The 22,511-nt window shown below is 46.6% G+C and overlaps 1 protein-coding gene across 11 annotated transcripts in view; it reads left to right on the forward strand.

The window, feature by feature from the left end:
- The first annotated feature begins 1,620 nt into the window (after positions 1 to 1,620).
- INPP4A (inositol polyphosphate-4-phosphatase type I A) overlaps positions 1,621 to 22,511 on the forward strand; it is a 144,743-nt gene continuing 123,852 nt past the window's right edge. For 6 of the 11 annotated variants that reach the window (XM_021671760.2, XM_064371464.1, XM_064371462.1 and 3 more), the window contains exon 1: positions 1,621 to 1,649. The gene's annotated coding sequence lies outside the window, so the exon portion shown is untranslated. The remainder of the gene's footprint in view (positions 1,650 to 22,511) is intronic. The other 5 variants (XM_064371463.1, XM_021671766.2, XM_021671763.2 and 2 more) reach the window with 1 other exon arrangement.

A 22,511-nucleotide genomic window follows, 5' to 3' on the forward strand; every position in this document is an offset into this window, starting at 1 on the left:
TGCCTCAGGCTCCCCAAAAAACTGGTTTTATATTTGTTTTATTCCAGACTATTGCCTGTATTTGGTTTTTGGTACATGAGGAGGATCAGACCTAATTCTAAATGATATCAGAGAATACTTGTTTAATTTCCCTTCCTAACTGGTTAATCTCTTTCTTTCTTTTTTTTTTTTGAGACAAGGTTTCACCATGTTGACCAGGATGGTCTCGATCTACGGACCTCATGATCCGCCTGCCCCAGCCTTCCAAAGTGCTGGGATAACAGGCATGAGCCACCATATCCGGCAAATCTCTTTTATTTTTGAAGCAAACTTTGTGTATAAATGCTCTGCCTGAGAAGTATTATGGTTTATTGAATTAAAATAGTTTTAAGAATTTTTTTTTCGGATAAAATGTTGAAACTCGAAGATAAAGATACGTTCAGTTCAGTATTTACCCTTGCTCAGGGATAATTTTTTTTTTTTTTTTGAGACGGAGTTTCGGTCTGGTTGCCCAGGCTGGAGTGCAATGGCACGATCTCGGCTCACTGCAACCTCCGCCTCCCGGGTTTAAGTAATTCTCCTGCCTCAGCCTCCCAAGTAGCTGGGATTACAGGCGTGTGCTACAATGCCCGGCTAATTTTGTATTTTTAGTAGAGACGGTGTTTCTCCATGTTGGTGAGGCTGGTCTTGAACTCCTGACCTTAGGTGATCCGCCCGCCTCGGCCTCCCAAAGTGTTGGGATTACAGGCGTGAGCCACCGCACACGACCAAAATGTTGTTTTAAAGTCAAATTAAAGCGAAAAATTTCTTCCAAAACTTCTGATTACTCTTTTTCTCTATAGAAAAATAGAAATTTGGGAGCAAAGTGTAAGGACTGATGTTTGCTGCAAGTCTGTTAGTGCACACTTATGGACACAGGCCAGAATAGGTCTGGAAGGACATAAACTCAGAGGTTAGCAATCCTCTTCTTTTTGCAAGTCTGCATTTTCAAAGTATTAAGATTTTGATTTTTTGCTTGTCTCTGGTCGGAATGTTCAATTTCCTAAACATCTCCTGGGGAGTAAGTCTGCACTTCAGGAAGTGCTCTTGTCCGGAGAGCAAAAGGTTGGGGGCGCGCCCCCGGGTAGCGGCTCCTCCGGGAAACCTTCCCTTGGGGATCCGTCAGGGCCTCAGAAGCAGTGAATGACACAGTGAAGATGCAGTCGCTCAGTCAAGTCCAGAAGTTCAAGAACTCTTTGCGAGTGAAGCAGTCACAGGATAGGGTGAGATCTTCTGGGAACCCAGAAGTAGGAGTTGGCGCGGGTAGCTCGGTCACGGGCCCTACTGCCTTGGGAGGCCGACCCAGCTCCGGCCGTTCGCGGGGCGGGGGTCGCAAGGCACGGGCCGGGCCTCAGCGCGCGTGCGCGGCGAGGGGGCGGGGCCGGGGCGGGGCCGCGCCCGGCGTCTAGAGCGGCGGCGGCGGGCTAGGGCTGCGGCGCGCGCTGGTGGTTCGCGGCCGGGTCGGACTTCGCGGGTCGGGCTCCGCGGGCTGGGGCGGGAGGACCAGCACCTGAGGTCGGGCCCGCAGCCCGTGACTTCACAACCAGGCGGCGGCGCTGCTGCTGCGGGGCTCCGGCACTCGGCCCAGCGGGACGGCGGGGCGGCTGGCGCCGGGGGCCGGGAAGCGCCAGGTAGGTGGGTCGGGCCGGGCCGGAGGCTACGCGGCCGCCGCGGAAGCCGGGGCCAGGGACGGACAACAGGCGTGGGGGGCGCGTCCCGGTCCCCGCTGGGCCGGACGGGGACGGCGCCCGCGGTTGTCATGGAAATTGCACTGCCTTGCGGTGCCGGTGGTCTACCTGCGGTGGCGTCTTTTGAGAACAATTCGAGCCCGGCCGACCCCGAGCCCTGTGAGGACGCGGACGCCCCGGCAGGGGGCCGAGTACCGAGCGGGCGTGGGGCCGCGGGATGCAGTCGCAGCGCCTGCCCTGTGCGGCTCCGGGGCTGGGTCTACGGGCTTCTGACGCTGGAGGCCTTGCGTGTTTTAGGTGTAAACATAACCCGGTAAAAGTAAACATGCATCTCCGTGTAGGAAATCTGGTCTCCATCCTCGAAACTCTTCCCTTTTCTGCCCGCCCTTAGACCCCGATAACATTTCTAGCATCTTTGCTTTCTGTATTTTATTTCTCTCTGGCTTTGTTGTCCATTAATTGAGGCCTGAGAAATATGCAGGGATCTGTGGCTGTCTCTTGAAAAGCCAGCCAGGAATAGGTAGGCCCCAGAAGACAGACATTCGAAATGTCAGAGGTAAATTTGTGTCTTTGTGGGCAAAGGAAGGGAGTGTTGATGGGCTCGCCTTCCTCCGCCTGTCGCCTGCCCTCTGACATTACATAATGATGGGTTCTTCCTGCCCCGAGTTCATCCATAATGCCAGACCATGAAAACGTTCCTCTGGGTAAGATAAACCTATAGGTATTAGAACCCATTTTCTTCTCTTATGCTTTGCCACTGAATGTGTCTTGTGTTGGGAAGCTGCCTAAGAATGGAATTTGTCACCTGCCCCCAGGGCATTTAAACCACGGGAATGGGGGTGGGGTGGCGATTTGGGTGTTGAAGAGAAATTCTGACGGGTTCGTCTGTTCCCAGTGGGTTGTGTGGACCATGGGGAAGCCAGTGGGATTGAGGAGAGAGTGGGTTGACTTCGGTGTGAATCATGGTTCTGCTGCTTGCTAACTCTGGTTCTTATCTCTAAAAAGTGAGAGCAGAGCCTTTTTCGCTGAGTTTGTTTTGGAATCTAGATGCTGTGGGATTGGCCAGTGCATGTAGAATTGTTTGTTATCGGTTGTCCTAGAATTGAGCCTAATTTTTCTTTGGTTGAAAACATGCTTTCTTTAAGGGAAATTTTGTTTTTGGATCTAGGCTAGGGCCTTTGTTTTGGGGGTTCTTTGCTGAAGTGTGGACTGCTAATTTACTGTTTTCTTTGAAGAAACATGAATGATGGGGCCCATGTGAGAAGGTCAGTATGGTTGGTCTGTTGGAGCAATGGTGCCAGGAGACCTCTTGGTGCTGTCTGCCCCAGGAGTGGCGTTGCATGTGAACAGGCCTCATCCCTCATTCCCTGTGATGTCTTGTAAACACGCCTGTGAAACCAGAGCTACTAGAGTTTACCTTGAAGATAAGGCTTAAAAGAAATGGATGTGGACACATTCAAAGAGAAAAGAACATTGTATTTCTACTGAGCTCCTTATAGAATTATTTACCTAGCCACCTTACTCATGTAGCTACTTTTTTCATTTAGTGTATTCTGTCTCAGGGTGTTTATCTGCTTGGGTAAGTCCTGTTTCCAACTAGATCAGAGCCAAGGGCAGATGTTATAGTGCATCCCTGTTTTTAAAACTGGATATTTTGTAGTATTGCTGTTAAACTGAATATTAGGGTTTTTTTTTTTTTTTTAAATCACTTCAAGGAAAGGATGAAACAAAATAATACACGAGAGCTTTTTGTAAACTGTAGCGCACTGGAAAGATGGGATGTGTATGACAAAGAACTATAAGCCCCGCAAGTGTCTTTAACTTGCTGCCTGCTTAAGAGGGAGCGTTCTCAGCCAGCATCTCTTCAAATGCACACAGGAATGGACTTGAAGGCAGTGTGGGACCAACTGACCCACTGATCCCCAGCCCAGGACTTAACATCTCAAGAATTCAATGAGGCAGAGTGGAGGCGGAGGCTTTCCACCAAGACTGTTTCATCTCGTTTTCGTTTTTAAATGAAAAGCTGTTTTTTAGCTTAGTATTCCAGAAAAGTTGCCACGACATCATCAACTACTCGTGGTGTCAGGAGGCTCTGACTTTCAGTGAGAAAAAAATAGCACAAATCTGCAGTGAAAAAGGCTTGATTATGTTGGTGCTTCTGTAGAACTTGATTAATGAGCTGGTCTTGAGAGAGCCTTCAAAATGACTTTTTTTTTTTCAGTGTTCTAAAACAGAAACTCTGTGAGGAAAACATTTTGAGAAGCCCTATATTAATGCCCATGCAGGCTTGCTTCATTTCATCTCTGTGTTTAAGGAAAATGCCATCATGAAGCTAATCCCAGGGAATTTACCTACATTTCTATTTATATGCACACATTCTCTAATTTTTAAAAATATTTTGATATAGTTTCAGACTTGCAGAAAAGTTTCAAGAATAAGCCAGAGGTTTCTCAGATTCTCTAAATGTGGACATTCTTTTACATTGCTTTATATTCCTATGTGTTATTACCTTTTTTCTGAACTACTTAATAGTAAGTTGTAGACTTAAAGTATTTAGAGGCAAAAGTTACCCTTTTACCTCTAAATACTTCACTGTGTATTTCCCAAAAAATAACATTCATAGACAGTACATACAACGTTCATAACAACAGTACAGTTATTAAAAATCATGGCCAGGTGCAGTGGCTCCTGCCTGTAATCCCAGCACTTTGGGAGGCCAAGATGGGAGGATCACTTGAGGCCAGCAGTTTGAGACCAGCCTGGCCAACATGACAGAATTTTGTCTCTACTAAAAATACAAAAATTAGGCCGGCGCGGTGGCTCATGCCTGTAATTCTAGCACTTTGGGAGACTGAGACGGGCGGATCACTTGATGTCAGGAGTTGGAAACCAGCCTGACCAACATGATGAAACCCTGTCTCTACTGAAAATACAAAAATTAGCCAGGTGTCATGGCAGGCACCTGTAATCCCAGCTACTTGAGAGGCTGAGGCATGAGAATCACTGGAACCTGGAAGACGGAGGTTGCAGTGAGTGGAGATTGCGCCACTGCACTCCAGTCTGGGCGACAGAGTAAGAGAGACCCTGTCTCAAAAAAAAAAAAAAGAAAAACTACCTGGGCATGGTGACGTGTGCCTGTAGTCCTAGCTACTTGGGAGGCTGAGTCATGAGAATCTCCTGAATTCAGGAGGTGGAGATTGCAGTGAGCCAAGATTGCACCACTGCACTGTAGCCTGGGCAAAAGAGTGAGACTCTGTCTCAAAAAAAAAAAAAATCAAGAAATTAATGTTGATACAACACTATTTAGTGTACAGGTCTTATTTATATTCTGTCAGTTGCTTTGATATGTCCTTTATAGCAAAAGAAAATCCTAGAAATCTGTTTTGCTTTAAGTTTTTCTGTCTCTATAGTCTCCTTTAATCTGAAACAGTTATCAAGTCTTTCTTTTGTATTTCACAACATTGATATATTTGAAGTTTACTGACTTTTTTCTTTCTTTCTTTTTTCTTTTTCTTTTTTTTTTTTTTTAAGAGATGGAGTTTCACCATGTTGGCCAGGATGGTCTTGAACTCCTGACCTTGTGATCCACTCGCCTCGGCCTCCCAGTGTTGGGATTGCAGGTGTGAGCCACCATGCCCAGCCGACTACTGACTTTTTAAGATAATGCCCTCAATTGGGTTTCCTGTGGTTTCCTTATGATTAGATTCAGGTTATGCACTTCTGGCAGGAGTAGCAAAGGATTGAAGCAGTCGCTGTCTCTCTCTGTCTCTCTTTTTTTTTTTTTTATAAGAGTCTTGCTTGGTTGCCCAGGCTGGAGTACAGTGGTGCCATCGTAGCTCACTACAACTTTGACCTCCTCCACTAAGTGATCCTTCTGCCTCAGCCTCCTGAGACTATAGGTGTGTGCCACTGCACCCGGTTAATTTTTAAATATTTTATAGGGACAGGATCTCACACTGTGTTGCCCAGGCTGGTCTCAGACTCCTAGTCTCGCGATTCTCCTGCTTTGGCCTACCACAGTGCTGAGTTTACAGGCATGAGCCACTGTGCCTGACTGATGCTGCAGCCTTCTTGGTGTGTCCCATCAGGCATATGCTGTGATTAGCCCATTCACTGGCCCTGTTAACTTTGATCACTTGAATTAAGGTGGTGTCTCATTGAAAAGTTACCATTTTTCCCTTTATAGTTAATCTGTGTCTCAAAGGAAGAGAATTTGAGACTATGTAAATATACTGTTACTTCTTATACAATTACTGACTAGTTTCAGAATCCATTGATGTTTCTTACCTGAATCAATTATTATGATAGTTGGCAGATGATGCCTTTCTAATTTCATAGTTCCTTCTATATTTATTAGTTGGAAGGAAAAGCCTTTCTTTATTATTTATTTTTTGATTTACATCGATAGACTAATGAATTCTTGCTTTATTCAATAGATTAGAGTCTGTTACTCTCATTATGCATTTTATTGCTCAGATTATCCTAGATTTTGCCAGTGGGTGTCCCTTCAAACTGGCTTTTGTGTCCTTTTGACATTTGCCCATCATTCTTTGAGGACTTTTCTTCCTGGCACAAAATCTTGAAGACTTGTCTTGTACTTCCCTTGTCCCAGCCCTGGAATCAGCCATTTCTCCAAAGAGTCCTGGTTTCCTTTAGTGGATAAACGTATTAAAAACCAAGATGCGGGGACTAAGCATGCCCATTGCTACTGAGGTGTCACCAATTCTAGACCTTCTCAGGGGTTAGATGCTCTCATTGTAAACATAAATGTAGTCATATTACGCAAACTTTTCTGTGGCTTGCTTTTAAAATTTATACTCCTTCCATTAGTGTGTGGAACTGTCTAATTCCCCTTAACTTGGTCAACATTTAAGAGAATAAATCTTGTTAATTTTGCCACTCTAATGGACAAGGAAGACATTATTGTTTTAATAACATTTCCCAAATTACCAAAAATATCGAATACCTTTTCTTGTTAATGTGTATTTTAACTTGTAATGAATTACCTGTTCATATCCTTTCTTCATTTTTTCTTATCGGGCTGTTTTTCCTTATCTTACTAGATTCTGAAAGTTACTGTAACTTTGAATAATATTCTTGGCAGCTTTAGAATGCTTTTTAAGTGTGATGCCTTTTTTTTTTTTTTTTTTAAGTCTTAAATGACAAGGAACCCAAGCTTTTTCTGAGCACCCCCTGCATGCCGGACCCGGCCAGGCCTCCCTGGGTATCCTGCATGAGGTTCTGTCTGAAGATGAGCTGTGGTGTTGAGGAGTGGTTAGGGCAACTCCCTGAGGGTAGTTAAAAGACGCCCAACAGGGCTTAAAACCCAATTATGTTACCTAACTTCCTTCACAGTATTGAAAAATAAATGCTTTTCAATGTAGGGTTAAAAATGGATTACCTGGACTTTCCAGTATCAACAATTTCTGTTTTCAGTATTTTGGTTTATATATCAGGAATTTCTTTTTACACAGTCCTGTTTGCTGAGAATACACATCTTTCAAAACCATTTATTTTATTCCTATAACTATTGTGGACTCTGGCACTGTACTTTCTATGAGCATCCAGCTAGCTGTGTGACTTTGGGCAAGTAGCTTAATCTTTCTGTGCCTCAGTTATCTCATCCACAAAACTGGGCTGATGGTAGTCGCAGCCCCAGAGTCATGTTGGGGATTGAATGAATTAACATTTAATCCTGGTGCCTAGTAAGTGTGCAGAACGGAAGCGTTACAATGAGCTTCCAGGGTGTGGGTGATTGGCGGAACTTGGAATTACAGAGTGTGGGTGATTGGTGGAGCTTTGAATTAGATCAGCCTTTCCTCTGTGGATTTAATCTCTTATCTGTCTCTTTCTCACTCTTTCTCTCTTTCTCACTCTTACTCTGTCGCCCAGGCTGGAGTGCAGTGGTACGATCTTGGCTCCTGCAACCTCCACCTCCCAGGTTTAAACAATTCTCCTTCCTCACTCTCCTGAGTAGCTGAGATTACAGGCGTGTGCCACCGTGCCCGGCTAATTTTTGTATTTTTGGTAGAGATGAGGTTCACCATATTGGCCAGACTGGTCTCAAACTCCTGACCTCAGGTGATCCACATGCCTTGGCCTCCCAAAGTGCTGGGATTACAGGTGTGAGCCACCGGGCCCAGCCTTGGCTCCTTAGCTGTCCCTTTCATCATAACCTATCTGGGATTGGGAAGCCAGGGTCTTGAGTATAGTATGCATGTCTCCTCTTTCTGGTCTTTGCATGTACCTTCGTCATGCCCTATCAGGCTGTCAGGCCCATGCCTGCCAGCCAGCCCAGCTAGCCTCTGGTGTTTGCCCAGAGCCCTAACCTGGAACATGTGCGAGACTGCTGGCCTTTTAATGTGGAACTTGTTCAGTGAGGCTCACCTGCTGAGGGACTTAGGCAGTAGGCAAATGTATATGGTGGGGACAGTGAGGGGATCATGCTCTGGTGAGTTCCATTTTCTGGAATAGGGTTGGGAAGACAGGGGTATCCTCTGACATTGAGGAAGAAGGGTGGGGACCTCTGGAAGAGGAAAACGTTTACCTGTTCCCAGCTCCGGTCCTGGGATCCTCCCAGAGCCCTTTCCCTGAGACACCTGGTAGTTCTCCTGACCTCCAGTTGCTGGTGATATTCTGATGTCTCCTGAGAAACTCCCTCCCCCTTTCCTGCCTCTCCCATAGCCCTCACGCAGGTGGTATCAGCTGCCGTTATGGAAGCTATTATTAATTCATTCTAGCATATTGAACGCCCTTATTTCCCTGTCGTGTTGCTTGCATTTCTAAATGGTGTATTCTTAAACCCATTCATTTGAATTTTCAAGAAGGGTTACCTAAGTATATTAACTCTGGAAATGTGAAGGAAGTATTTAGGCAAGTGGTTGTTTCTGGGGTACAAGGTCCTACTAGGAAACAGGGATGCCCAGTTCAAGTGTCTCCCTGGATTATAGGGTATGTCAGTTGGGATGCTTTTGACTGCCAGCAGTGACATTTATTATCTCAGAGAACTGGAGTCTCATTCCATCAGCACTTCAGCAGTTTCATCAAGGACCTCAGTTCTTCTCCTCTGTCCAGCCATCACTGCTGGTTTCATCCTAAGGGGGCTGGTCTCCTCATGATTCCGAGATGGTCATTAGGGGCAGTGCGACTGCATGCTTCCTTGCTTCTGTCCAGCAGGATCAGGGAAGGAGACAAGCCAACTGAGTCCCCAGCCACAGTGTCTACCAGTCCTTCCCTTTGGTCTGTGGGAGCAAAAGGTCACATGGCCTAGGCTGTGAGAGTGCTATGTGCTGATTGGCTTAAGCTGGTGGTCCTCCAGGTGTGGTCCTCAGACCAGTAGCATCAGTATCACCTGAGAACTTGGTAGAACTGGAGATTCATAGGTCCCACCCCACCCACTGAATCAGAAACTCTGGGATGGGGCCCAGAAAACTGTGCTTTAAGACTTCCAGGTGATTCTGATGCAAGGTCACATTGGAGAACAGCTCTTTTAGTTTAATCAAGACTTCCCCCACTCTTCAGCTGGAGACAGGGCTAGCTTTTCCTGAGGCCTGGTGAGGAGGATAGGTCCTAGACTAGGAAGAGTAGATGTTAGGTGGCCAGCCTACAGTGTGAACTAGCCAGTGTTTAAGGCCCTGGGGGCACTTTGCTCTCCTGAGTTCTTCCCCTGCCCCCCATTCACCAGCTTGTCTGTCCGTTTAAGTTTCTCAGCCCCCTTGCCTGAAGCTTCTCCAGCTCTCCTGGGTATGGCCTGTACTCTCCCCATACAAATTGGGTGCCAGCGGAAACAACCTCCGCAATACCCAGCCCCAGGTCCGTCTCTGGTCTAGCAGGGATGAAGTCCACCGGGCTGGTGCTGAGAGTCCCAACAGGCTATTATGACTCACTTTCTGAAGCAATTCCTGAAGTGTGTTCATATGTGTAGGGGCTGCCTACGCTGCTACTCCTTGCTCAGCTAGAAAAAATAGAGGGCAGTGCAGTTAGTAGGTGCTTGAGAAATATTTAGGGAATTGGCCTGGAGACAGCCTGAGTGATGACTTTCAGTGGTGGTTTTTACCTGTGTTATGTCCCCTTTTTTGCAAGCACAACTCCAACTTTATGTTTGGGTAAAGTAGCCACCTCCATGGTGTAATTTGTGAGATCACAATAACCCACTTTTCTGAATTTTTTCCTGAAATGAAAGAGTTGAGATATTTCTGGAGTTACTTGACTTTCCAAGGCTTTAAAGATTCATCTTAATACATAGAAATAACATTTAGAAGTAGTCTTGCACTGAGCTGTAACCACATTTGCACTAATTATTGAGGAAGAAGGGCAACTGAGGAGGAGATAGGCTAGAGAAGGGTCCACACAGCGCATTTCAAAATGCAGTCGTTCATGAAATCAATTTGATGCTGTAACTAGCATTAAAAAGTTTTTTTGATACAACAAATATCCAAGTACATTTCCTATGGGAAGGGTAAACATTTTTTGGTAAAACATCTAGTTATTCACATGTAGTGTATTTGGGGTCTTGTTATGATGTGACTGTTTCTTACAGTGGATTTTGATAAAGATGTGTCAAACCCTAGGGCTGAGTGCAGGGCGTCTTAACCTGTAGGGAGGTGGGGCCTACACTGGATACGTATACACTTTTCCTGGGGCTGGGGCCTGTGGCTTTTGTCAGAACCTGGTGGTCTGTGACTCGTCATAGATCAAGAACCACTGACCTGAAACCAGAGGAGACTTTCAGGGGTGTGGGCCAGTGGGAATGGAGCTGGGGACATGAGGAGCTGACAGGAAGTCCTGGGCCTGGTCTGCTCTGGTGTATTGTCCATGGTATTAAGCCACCTGGGCCAGATCCTCCTGATGAGGAGTCCTCCGCGGCCACCATGAAAGACAAGACAGACAATGGCAGGGGAGTGTGTTGATCACAAGACCAGCCTGGCCAACATAGTGAAACCCCGTCTCTACTAAAAATACAAAAATTGGCTGGGCATGGTGGCTCACACCTATAATACCAGCACTTTGGGAGGCCGAGGCAGGCGGATCACAAGGTCAAGAGATAGAGACCATCCTGGCCAACTTGGTGAAACTACTAAAAATACAAAAATTAGCTGGGCGTGGTGGCGCCTGCCTGTAGTCCCAGCCACTCAGGCTGAGGCAGGAGAAATTGCTTGAATCTGGGAGGTGGAGGTTGCAGGAAGCTGAGATCGCTGCCGCTAGACTCCAGCCTGGTGACAGAGCGAGACTCCATCTCAAAAATAAAAACATAAAAACAAAAAAAACACAAAAATTAGCTGGGTGCGGTGGTGTACACCTGTAATCCCACCTACTCAGGAGGCTGAGGTAAGAGAATCGCTTGAATCCAGGAGGTGGAGGTTGCAGTGAGCTGAGATCACACGACTGCACTCCAGCCTGGGCAACAGGGCAAGACTTCCTCTCAAAAAAAAAAAAATTAACTCTAGATGCCAGATGGGTCCTTTACCTAAAAGGTGGTTCAGTATATTTCTACATAAGAGAAAGAGAGTGTCTCCTTCTTTGGGGCTGGCCCCAGTGAAAGCATTGCAGCTTGTGACTCCCCACTGGAATCCTTTGTGCCGTAACACGGGCAGGACAGTTCCTAAGGCTGGCTTAGGGTCAGATGTGATACCTATTATTTAGTGCAGGTGTTAGTCTGGTTTGTATCACAAAGCTTATGTAGTAATGTCTTTGGCATGTCTGTGTTTGTTTTTTGGGGTAGGGGCAATTTGGATTGTAGGTAGAAAGTGCTAGATGTGAACCTGAGTCAGCTTTCTCATCTGTAAAATAGGGAAAGTGCTAGGCTCACAGGAGGGTGGTGGGGATTAATAATATATGTGGGAGAGTGCTGTGAACCGCAGTGCACTGGACCAGTGCAAGCATGGATGTTTCGACCCCCACTCAACTTGGCAGTCTTGGCAACTCTGTTTTTACCACAGTACTCTTATTTATCACATGTGCTCAAAGGGCTGGAGTATACCCTATCATTAACTCCTGCTCAGGATACCTTCCAGGGGAAATGTCACAGAAGAGGAAGGTGCTGAGAGGCAGGGACATCCAGGGAAGTTCAGAGGAAAAGGATGTGGGTAGGGGTGGGAGGAGGAAGTGGAGGGCTTGCACTCCCCAAACTCTAAGTCAGCTGGTCACTGACCCAGCTGAATCTTTTACTGATGCTGTTTGGTTTTTTTTTAAAGAATGGAAGGACCTATGATTGTATAAGCTGAAATGTTAAATATTTTCACATTTCTCATTTATTCTTTGTGCTCTGGGTATACAAATATTAAATGATCACATCACATAATTGGGTGATAATCAAATGGCAATAAAATGGAATATTTGACAGAACCCAATTAAGATAGGGCTAGGTGCCAAGAAATGTCAAGATAGGCTTGGTGAGGTGGCTCAGGCCAATAATCCCAGCACTTTGGGAGGCCCAGGCAGGAGGATCGCTTGAGCCCAGAAGTTCAGACCAGCCTGAGGAATGTAGCAAGACCTTGTCTCTACTGAAAATTAAAAAGTCAGGAATAGTAGTGCAAACTATACTCTGAGGTTCTTGGGAGGCTGAGGCGGGAGGATCACTTAAATCCAGGAGGTCGAGGCTGCAGTGTTCTATGATTGTACCAGTGCACTCCAACCTGGGTGACAAAGTGAGCCCCTGTCTCCAAAAAAAAAAAAAAAAAAAGATACCCCAGAATCTTCCAAATATTGTTACTCCTATGGTTTGGAAGAGGGGAGTGAGTAAATGGATTGGCCCTAGGGGCAACACCTTGCCGGTAGACTGTGCCCGCCTCAAGTAGAAGGGAAGCGCTAGCAGTCTCATTTGGAGTTTGTCCCCAACTTGCCAGTGACTTGGTGAAGTCATGCCTGAATCTCACCCTTTTCCTTTCTTGTTTATCCGGTGAAGGTGATTTCCTTTGTTTCTCCCTGGTCGACTCTTCCCTGACAGTGGAATGAAGTGGTAGTGCCTAGGGGCCACATGGATGAAGTGTGGTGTGTTCTTGATTGAGTTGGCGTTGGACTGAGACACACACACACACATACAAGTGCCTATTTAGGGAAGTTGTTCTTTGGTCTGTTGCCTTGGAAATTCTGCCTTTTTAGTCTTTCACTTTCTTCCCCCTCTGCAGTGATTCAGCAGTAGCTTTCTAGAGTAGAAGAAACGACATAGTGTCGGAGACCCTGGAGTACCAAGGATGTGTCAGTGGAGAAGGAAGCTGCCTGTGTGTCATGCAGACCACATTCTTCCTGGTCCAGCTAGAACGTCCCATGCCTTTCCCTGGCTTTTCCAGCCTCACTTCATCACTCCTTCTGAGCCCCTTTGCAGACAGTACCCCAGTACAACTACAGCATTTTTGTAAGTCCAGCCCTTGTCATTTTCCCGTGAACTGAAAGACCACTTGACTCCAGCATACTTTCCCCTGATAATTTATGGATACTTATCTTCTGGTTCGGGTCTGGACTATCTTTCTCTTTCTGGCAGGTTTCTTTCCTATTAGCCATTCCTGACTTGTTTCAAAAAGGAAACAGGGACTTGAAATTACCAGTTAAAGCAGAAAATGATGAAAAAAAGGGCTTCAAATGGATACAAGTTGTGGAAGAAGCTCTGAACATGTTTCAGGGAGGTTGCCATTGCTAAAAGCTTTTACATTCTTTCTTTATTTTTAGAGACAGAGTCTTGCTGTGTTGCCCAGGCTGGAGTGCAGTGGTGTGATCAGAGCTCACTGCAACCTTGAATTCCTGGGCTCAACCATCCTGCCTCAGCCTCCCAAGTAGCAAAGACTATATGCATCTGCCACCACACTTGGCTAATTTTTAATTTTAATTTTTTCTAGAGACTGGGTCTTGCTGTGTTGCCCAGGCTGTTCTTGAACTCTGGGCCACAAGCAGTCCTCCTGCTTCAGCCTCCAAAATTGCTGGGATTACAGGCGTAAGCCACTGTACCCAGCCACTTTTACATTTTTCATTCTCATGCCTTTCTCTTGGAAACACTGCAGAGACCATGAGAACAGGAGCTTGTTTTACTCAATAGTGCAAATAGTCTTTCAAATAATGTTCAACCATTGATTGCCCAAAACATGTGTTTTGTGACTATTATTATAGGTGCCTTTGAACTGTATGTTGAATAACTCTGCTGAAGGGTGGAAGATTTTTGTGTTTTGAGTCAACTTAATTATTTAATCATTCTTTAATTAGTCCAGTATCTTTACTAAGGTTGATTTAACATCTTTTGTCAAAGAGAGAAGAAAGCCAGTGGATGAGTTGTGAAGTGGTTTGGGAACTTTTGTATGGGTGGGTTTTGTTTGACTGGCTCAAAAGGAAAGGATGCCTCAGTGACAGCAGTGCCACTGGAAACGACTTTGTACCAACTTGCACGGTAAGGAGCATTCAGGTTTTAAAGTTAATCTCACTCACTTTTTCCTGTGGGACAACAGTGGCCTTTCTCATTGGGGATTTGACTGTTGGGCCATGTACCTGGGCATGTCCCAGCCCAGACACTCAGCGCACTGGCCACCCTGCCTCAGCTCCCTCTGGAGCAATGAGAGTTTTAAGCAGTAGTGGATGTAACTCATTTCAAATAGTTGAAATAGGTGGGCATAGTGGCATGCGCCTGTAGTCCCAGCTACTTGGGAGGCTGAGGCAGGAGGATTGCTTGAGCCCAGGAGTTTGAGACCAGCCTGGGCAGTATGGTGAGACAAGCCTGTCTCAAACAAACAGAAACAGGATTACATGAGCTATGACTAAATTCCAGGGCAGTAACTGCTGTGTCATTCTTTGGGAACTGGGAATCCCAGGATTTGACCAGTGTTTCACATCATAGGTTACCTCTTTTGTAAACTGTTAAGGATGTATCAGTGTTTGTCATGGCAACTAGCAGCCTGTGGCATAGACTGTGAACCTAACTTAATGGACTATTGTAATGAATACAAACAGGTGCTATTTTTACCTCATAACCTAGATTTGTCTGCAAATTAAACATTTGAGACAATAAACAGCAGTTTGGTTTATTAAAGCTGTTTGAGCTTGCTACTCAGGCAGGCCTAGAAATAGGATTGGCTAGCTTTTTTAGGATTATATAAATGTTGATCATATTAGGGAAAAACTCTTATTTTTGTTTTATTTTATTTTAGAGACAGGATCTTGCTGTGTGGCCCAGGCTGGAGTGCAGTAGACAGTCATAGCTTGCTGCAGCCTCAAACTCTAGGGCTCAAGTAGTTCTCCCACCTCAGCCTCCCAATTAACAAGGACTACAGACATATGCCACTGTGCCCAGATAATTAAATAATTTTTTCTTTTTTTAGAAATGAGGTCTTGTTATGTTGCTCAGGCTGGTCTGGCACTCCTGACCTCAAGTGATCTTCCCGCCTCAACCTCCCAAAGTGCTCAGATTACAAGCATGAGCTGTCATACCATGCCTAACTTCACATTTAAAAAAGGCTTGACCTGGGCAACGTAGTGAGACTTCATCTTTACCAAAAATTAAAAAATTAGCTGGATATGGTGGTGCATACACATCTGTAGTCCCAGCTGCTCAGGAGGCTGAGGCAGGAGGATGGTTTTAGCCCAGGAGTTCAAAGTTGCAGCAAGCTATGATTGTACCACTTTGACTTCAGTCGTGGTGACAGGGGCTTGCCCCTGCCTCAAAAACAAAACAAAACAAAAAACATCAAATGGCACTTTCTCACCTTCTCTCCCCTGGGAGTGGCTATGGACAGGCAACAAAGAACACAACAGATTTCCTGGTACCCAGCATGAATAATTGCTGCCTGTGATGCCTGAGCCTAGTCATTTTCTTCCAGAGTATTTTGCTAGTCAGTTCTTTCTCAGTAAAAACATACAGATTTTTTTCCTCTTTGAGAGTGAAATATTTTACTTAAGGGAGCTGACCACCGAACTTCATAGAAATGCCTTCCTGCCCCTTCATGGGTGTGCTGGTCTGTGTGTTTTTCGGGGCTTGCATTCCCATTCTGCTGGTATTCTGGGTGAGCCTCTGGCCCAATGAATGGGATGCTGCACATTTTTTTTCCCCAGGGGAAACAAAGGTGTTGGGACCCATAAGTATGCAGCATGTATGCAGAGAGTGAGGCATGGCCGGGGGGAAGTGGTTGTGATTTCCACATTGCATCTCCAGATCTTAAAGGGGAAGGCACTATCAGTAGAGCATGGCAGGGAGAGAAGCGCAGCAGAGGCGAAGTTCTCAAAGCATGGCCGACTGTGGAAGGTGGCTCTCAGCACAGCCTTTGCGGCCCTGCTAACACCTGTCAGGATGGTAGCCACCACATGCCCAACGGCACCCAGAGCTCTTGGTTTTGACTGACTTTTACCATATTTGCCACCAGTGTGATTGGAGCATTTATGGGGCACAGAATATGGTACCAGGTCAGGATTGCATAGTGCTTGGGCAGAGCTTTGTCCTTCGGGAATGCTGCTCACTTGTGAGACAAGATGGATGGTTCATGTCTGGACTGGCCCAGGGGAGGGAGTGACACTGAGTAGACTGGACCAGGGGCTTGCCCCTAAACCAGTGGTCCCTGCGCCTGGGAAAATCAGCACTCTGATCGTCTCATCTGGTCTCCTGCCCACCCCTCCCTACCCCAGTTGAGTGGCCTAAGAGAGGGTGCAGTTCAGGGAGCTGTTAGGAGGAAGGGAGACACTGCTGAGTAGCCAAAAGGAAAAACAACATAAAAGTAAGAAAGTCTTCCAGGACACCCTGGAGGGCTGGTGTGCAGAGTGCTGAGTGGCTCACTTACCACCTGTGTCTGTGTTTGGGAGGCCCTCTTACCCTCTCCCCTTTGGTGTGCAACTGGTTAATAGTAACTCCTTGAGGGTTTGGAGAAGTTGCTCAAGTGTTAGATTCTGCTTTACTGCATGTTATGGGGCATTGTGTCCCACAATGACATTCACAGTGTGAAGATTGCCAGAGTTCTCTATGGACACACCCTGCCAACATCATGGATCTGGGTTGTCATAAAACTTAAGTGTCCTTCAGGGCAGGGACAATAGCTCAGTTTTCTTTCTATCTCCAGAGTGTCCCACTGTGCCTGGTGCAAAATAGGCATATAATCAGTGTTTGTTGAGTGAATGAATGAACAAAGCTAGTCTGTCTTTGTCAAAAGTAGCAAGAAAAGCCTCTGCCTCTCTTGGGAAGACAGCTGCTTCCCTGAGGTCAAGTTGAGGTTCAGTCTAACCGAGGAGAAGGAGGTGAGACTAGAAGCCACTGCACAGCTGCTGCCCCAGTCAGTTCTTGAGGAGAAACCAGAACTGTCAGTTTGTCCCATTGTGCTTGTCAAACGCAGAAGCCTGTTCTCCGCAGTGACCTTTTGTGTCCTTGGCACAAAAGCCCTTTTGTCCAGGTGGCTGAAACCTAGGGCTACTTCTGCTCCTCTGGATAAGAAGTTGCCACACCTTCGGGTTTGGTCATCGTGTGTGTGTGTGTGTGTGTGTGTGTGTGTGTGTGTGTGTGTGTGTTTAAAATTGAAAGAGTGAAAATTTTCCCCATATACATGCACATATACATATATATGCAAGTGTGATATTATAGGTGCTAAAGGGTGCAAAGACGCCTGGTAGGTTAGGGGCACCAAGAAAAGGTGGCCTCTTTCTCTCATGGGTTTTGGGGAGCATCACAGGGCCTCAGGGAAGGGTAAGTTATGTGTCCAGGGAGGGCACTGGCTCAAGCCGGGGGTTTTCAGAGATAAATGAGGAGGAACTGTGTCAATGCATCAGGAAGGAGGCTCCAGAGAGGCAGGGCCAGATCACTCAGGGGCTCGAACCCCTTTAGGCCCTTGCAAAGAGTGGGAATATGTTCATCCCACACTGGAGGGTGTCAGACTTTTTAAGACTTTTTCATTCTTTTTGTTCATATCATTACTTTAAATGACAGAAGCAGTTCCATAGTTATTTTCATGGTTTGGGGAGACCCTTTCTTGGATCATAGTAATTCTTACAACAATGCCTGTGCTCTAACCACCAGTTCTGGGGGATTGTGGGCCACAACTTGGCTTCCTTGTCTCCGCTCCGGGTTGCCTTAACAGTTGTGAATGCCACAGCTCACCGAGCGCTGTGTGGCAGTGAGTCCTGCTGCAGGATGTTCACAATGCAGGTCACAGGGCAGGGCATTCCTGGCACCCATAGGGTCAGGGGTGAAGCTGTTATCTGTGAAATGACAGAAATGAAACCCAGCATTGGGGAAGAATTATCTGCACCCCCTCTAAGCCACCTGTGAAACACTGCTGAAACACCATGAGGAAGAGGAAGCATTGGGGTGTAAAGAAACCCAGAAATCCTGGTTTCTAGAAACGGTGTTAATTGTCTCAGAGGCTCTCCCTAGAGCGTGAAATAGCTAACTGAGCAGCTGTAGCAGGCCCCATCTTCTCCATAGCCACGCTCTTTCCGTGACCTTGTGGGATCTCTGCACAGTGGGTTCAGTGCAAAAAAAAACCAGTTAAGCCTGTGAGCCAGTAGCAGGTGAGGGGGTGGCTTGGTAGTGAGGGGTGATTACAGGGGTTAGCTCATGATTCTGCCACACTACCCTCTATCTCTAAGATCCTGGGACTCTGACTTGGAGTATAGACTTCACTATGCCACATGAGGTAGTGATGTGGCAGAGGAGGCAAACAGGGTGGAAGGAGCCAAGTCAGAGAAGAAGGAAGTAAAGGGTGGAGGGCAAGGGATGCTCACTGCCAAAGCTATGGCAGTCACTGCCAGCAACAGATGTGGGCTTGCCTTTGATTCTCTCACCTGTGGGGGTGACTGCCCCAGAGCAGAGCCCCTTGAAATCTTCTATCGCCTTATTAGTGGCTGTGCACTGATGTCTCTTAGAGAGACTTCTCAAAAACCTCTATGTACTTAACATGATTTGACATGTTTAAGAACATTTTATTTTGTTTTTTAATAGGCAAACATTTTCATCACTTAAAAATTGTAAAATATAGCAGGATATGTGGTAAAGTCTGTTTCCTACCCTTATCCTCTAGCCTTCTAGGTCCCCTCCCTTAAGACACCAATGCCATGTGCTTGATGGGTGCTTTTCTGGAGTTATGCAGTGTATATGCCAGCAGGCCTGCGTATGCAGACATGAGAAAGTTTTCCACACCCCTGTTGTCATGCTGCATGCTTGTGTGTGCCTCTTCTCCTGATGGTTTCACTGACCTGTGAGGAGTTTTGTGTTCCTTTGTCCAGCTGCGTGCTGCTCTGCTGCCAGGCTGTGCTGCAGATTCTTCAACCAGTGCTCTCTGGATGTCCTTCGTTAGCCCCTTTCCAGCCTGTGCTTGGCATAATACGTTAGTTCTTTGAAAGAAGCTGTACCCCCCTTGCTCTGAAGTCTGGGCCTAGGCTCTGGCTGGATTGAGCATCATTCTAGCTGGAAAAAGAGGGTGGGGTTAGATGATATTTTTAAGCTTCTGCTCATTTATTTCAATTATGACCTAGCCTGTAGGTTTTTCTCTGGGAAGTGGGCAGTTAATAGATACTATTTGTAAGGCACATGTCTTTAAAATATTGCATTCTTGTTACACACAGACCTTGTATTTTTATTATTTTAATTTTAATATACATATTTTTTGAGACAGGGTCTTGCTCTGTCATCCCGGCTGGAATGTAGTGGCAGAATCATGGCTCACTGCAGCCTCTGCCTTCCAGGCTCAAGCGATCTTCTCATTTCAGCCTCCTGAGCACTGGGACTACAAATGTGTGCCACCATGCCTGGCAAATTTTTAAATTATTTTTTATAGATAAAAGGTTTGGCCATGTTGCCCAGGCTGATATTGAACTCCTAGGCTCAAGCAATCCACCTGCCTCAGCCTTTCAAAGTGCTGGGATTACAGGTGTGATCCACCATGCCCAGTCAACATACAGACATTTAATTTTTAATTTAAAAAATTTTTATTTGAGACAGAATCTTGTTCTGTTGCAATCTTGGCTCACTGCAGCCTCCACAGCCTGGATTCAAACCATTCTCCCACCTCAGCTTCCCAAGTGGCTGAGATTACAGGTGTGTGCCACCATGACCAGCTAATTTTTGTATTTTTAGTAGAAGTGGGCTTTCACTGGCCGGGCGCGGTGGCTCACGCCTGTAATCCCAGCACTTTGGGAGGCCAAGGCGAGTGGATCACGAGGTCAAGAGATCAAGACCATCCTGGTCAACATGGTGAAACCCTGTCTCTACTAAAAATACAAAAAATTAGCTGCGCACGGTGGTGCGTGCCTGTAATCCCAGCTACTCAGGAGACTGAGGCAGGAGAATTGCCTGAACCCAGGAGGCAGAGGTTGCAGTGAGCCGAGATTGTGCCATTGCACTCCAGCCTGGGTAACAAGAGCGAAACTCCATCTCAAAAAAAAAAAAAAGAAGAAGTGGGCTTTCACCATGTTGGCCAGGCTGGCCTTGAACTCTTGACCTCAGGTGATCTGTCCACTTCGGCCTCCCAAAGTGCTGGGATTACAGACGTGAGCCACTCCACTTGGCCCACACAGACGTTTTAAACTAATCGGTAGCATCCTGAGTGAGGCTTGTCAAGGCCACTTTTGACCCCAGCTTCAGGTACCTTGGTTCTGTTGGACTTTCCAATGCCTGGCCTATCAAGGGGCCAACTCAAGCTGCAGGTGCAAGGGCAGATGGTTCTGGAGGGACCTTAATGACAGCCAGGCCCAGGAACACACAGTGCTTGTGTGGAAGTCTACATTTCAGCTGTGATGGTGCCTCGCTGAGAGTCTGGTTCTGGCCACACCCTCCCAGCCTTTGAGCTGCTCCAACCAAGGTGCCCTGCATCTCAGAGGGAAGGGAATGACTTGGGCAGGACATCGCACATACATTTTGGAGTCATGCTGGTTGGTGGTCTTCTGTTCCTGAAATCTGTGATATGGCATGGTCATTTATCACAGGTGGAGTGATGTGAAGTTACCTACTGGGAGTACACCTGCCCCTTCTCATTCACTTGTGCAGCACAAAGGAAGTGACTGATAAGGAGCTGGCCCTGGGGTCTGCAGGAGAGCAAGAAGTAGTAACCACCCGCAGGGTGTTCACAGGCATGTGTCTGCAAGACCGCATACAAGCCCCTCTGCGGGATTTAGGGCACATCAGAGCCATGAGCCTTCGTGGGTAAGTGAAAGTCTGGCAGGTGTGAGCTGTTAATCCTAGGCTCTGCTCCGTGCAGTGCCAGAGGCCAGGGAATGCTGAGGCAGCTCTTCCTCATGTCTCTACTCACTCTGTGCACAGCCCTTGTCTCCTGCCTGATAGTGGTCAGTAGTCAGTTGGGTTAGGGTTTACAGTCTCTACCCAGTGAACCTGGCCCTGGCAGAAGCTCAGAGAAGAATGGGTACAAAGAAGATAGCTCAGAGGGCCTGCAAATGGCTGCTTTTAGGAAGTGAATAGGCTTCTTCTTTGTCTTCATTTTTTCTCTAAGATATTCTTGAGGTTTTGAGGCTCCACCCTGATCTCTTTGTGGCTGAGGGCTGCTGTGGCTTGGTGGAGGGGACAGTCTTCAAATCTTACACAGGCTGGGGAAGGTTGGGACAGCACAGCCCTGACTCTCAAACAAAATGGGGCAGAGGGGAGGGTAGGAGAGCCATCAGGATCATGAGGCTTCATCCTCGCAGCAACCCAGGGGAAGCTGAGTCCCCAGAGTCTGCATGAGAGAGGCTGAGCACAACGGAGGAAGTGGAATTATTACACACATGGGTTTTGACACTTGGGACTCACCCCTCAAGGAGGAAAACCGTGAGTAGGGGTGCACGGAGCAAGGGCTGAAGAAACAAATAGTAGGGGCTTTAGGGTAGAGAGAAACCTTTTTGCATGAGTCAAGCTGAAAAGCAGTTTGGAGGGTCAAGTGCTAGCCAGCGTCTCTTTTTGCCTGCCCAGCCCCTTTTCCCATGTCTGCCCTGATAGGGGCAGAGCTCTCAGTTCCCATATCAGTAACTCAGCACCAGCTTCTCCTTTGACAGTTGAAGGGCCTGTGGCTGAAAGAAGTGCTTGTGCTGTGTTTCTGCAAGGTAAGACGGCCCTGATCACAGCTCGTGATGCCTGAGATCAGGAGGGTCTACTCCATGAGATATTAGCAGGCCATCTTGTGTAATATTTTAATTAATTGAACTGAATGTTGAAGACAAATGCCTGTGGCAAAGTCGTATTTCAGTGGGACAAGCTGAGAGTCCTTGGACAACCTTGGAAACTCCTTTTTAGGACAGAATCAAACAATAAACACGAAGGAACTTTTGTGAGCAGGGTTCAGAGCTCATTATTGCAGCACAAGGTTGTAGCTTTTCACACCGCTTTTGAGGATAGGTTGGTGGCTCAGGAAGGGTGTCCTTCACTAATGGGGATTCTTGAGTGTCTACCACGTGCCAGGTAGCATGCTGATTGCTTTGTATCCACTTCCCTTTTAATCCCTTGTATTAGCTTCCAGTGGCTGCTGTAACAAACTTGGTGGCTTAAAGCAACAGGAATTTATTCTCTCACCGTTCTGGTGGCCAGAGTCCAGAATCAGCATCACTGGGCTAAATCAAGGTGTGGGCAAGCCCGTGCTCCCTCCAGTAGCTTGAAGGACAGAATCCATTCTGTGGCTGCTGGCGTGCTTTGGTTCCTGGCCCCTTCCATCTTCACATCAGCAGGGTAGCATCTTCTCTCCATGACTCTGCTTATCTCTGCTTCTGTCACATGGCCTTCTCTTCTTTCTGAAATCTGCTGCCTTCTTATAAGGACATTTGTGATGGCATTTGGGGCCTACCAGCATAATCTAGGATAATCTCATCTCAAGATTCACAACTTAATTATTGAGTCTGCAAAGCCTTTGCCATATAAGGTAATATTAATAG

Source organism: Aotus nancymaae, unplaced genomic scaffold (assembly GCF_030222135.1).
Source record: "Aotus nancymaae isolate 86718 unplaced genomic scaffold, 86718_ANA_hifiasm-v0.15.2.pri h1tg000131l, whole genome shotgun sequence".
NCBI lineage: Eukaryota > Metazoa > Chordata > Mammalia > Primates > Aotidae > Aotus > Aotus nancymaae.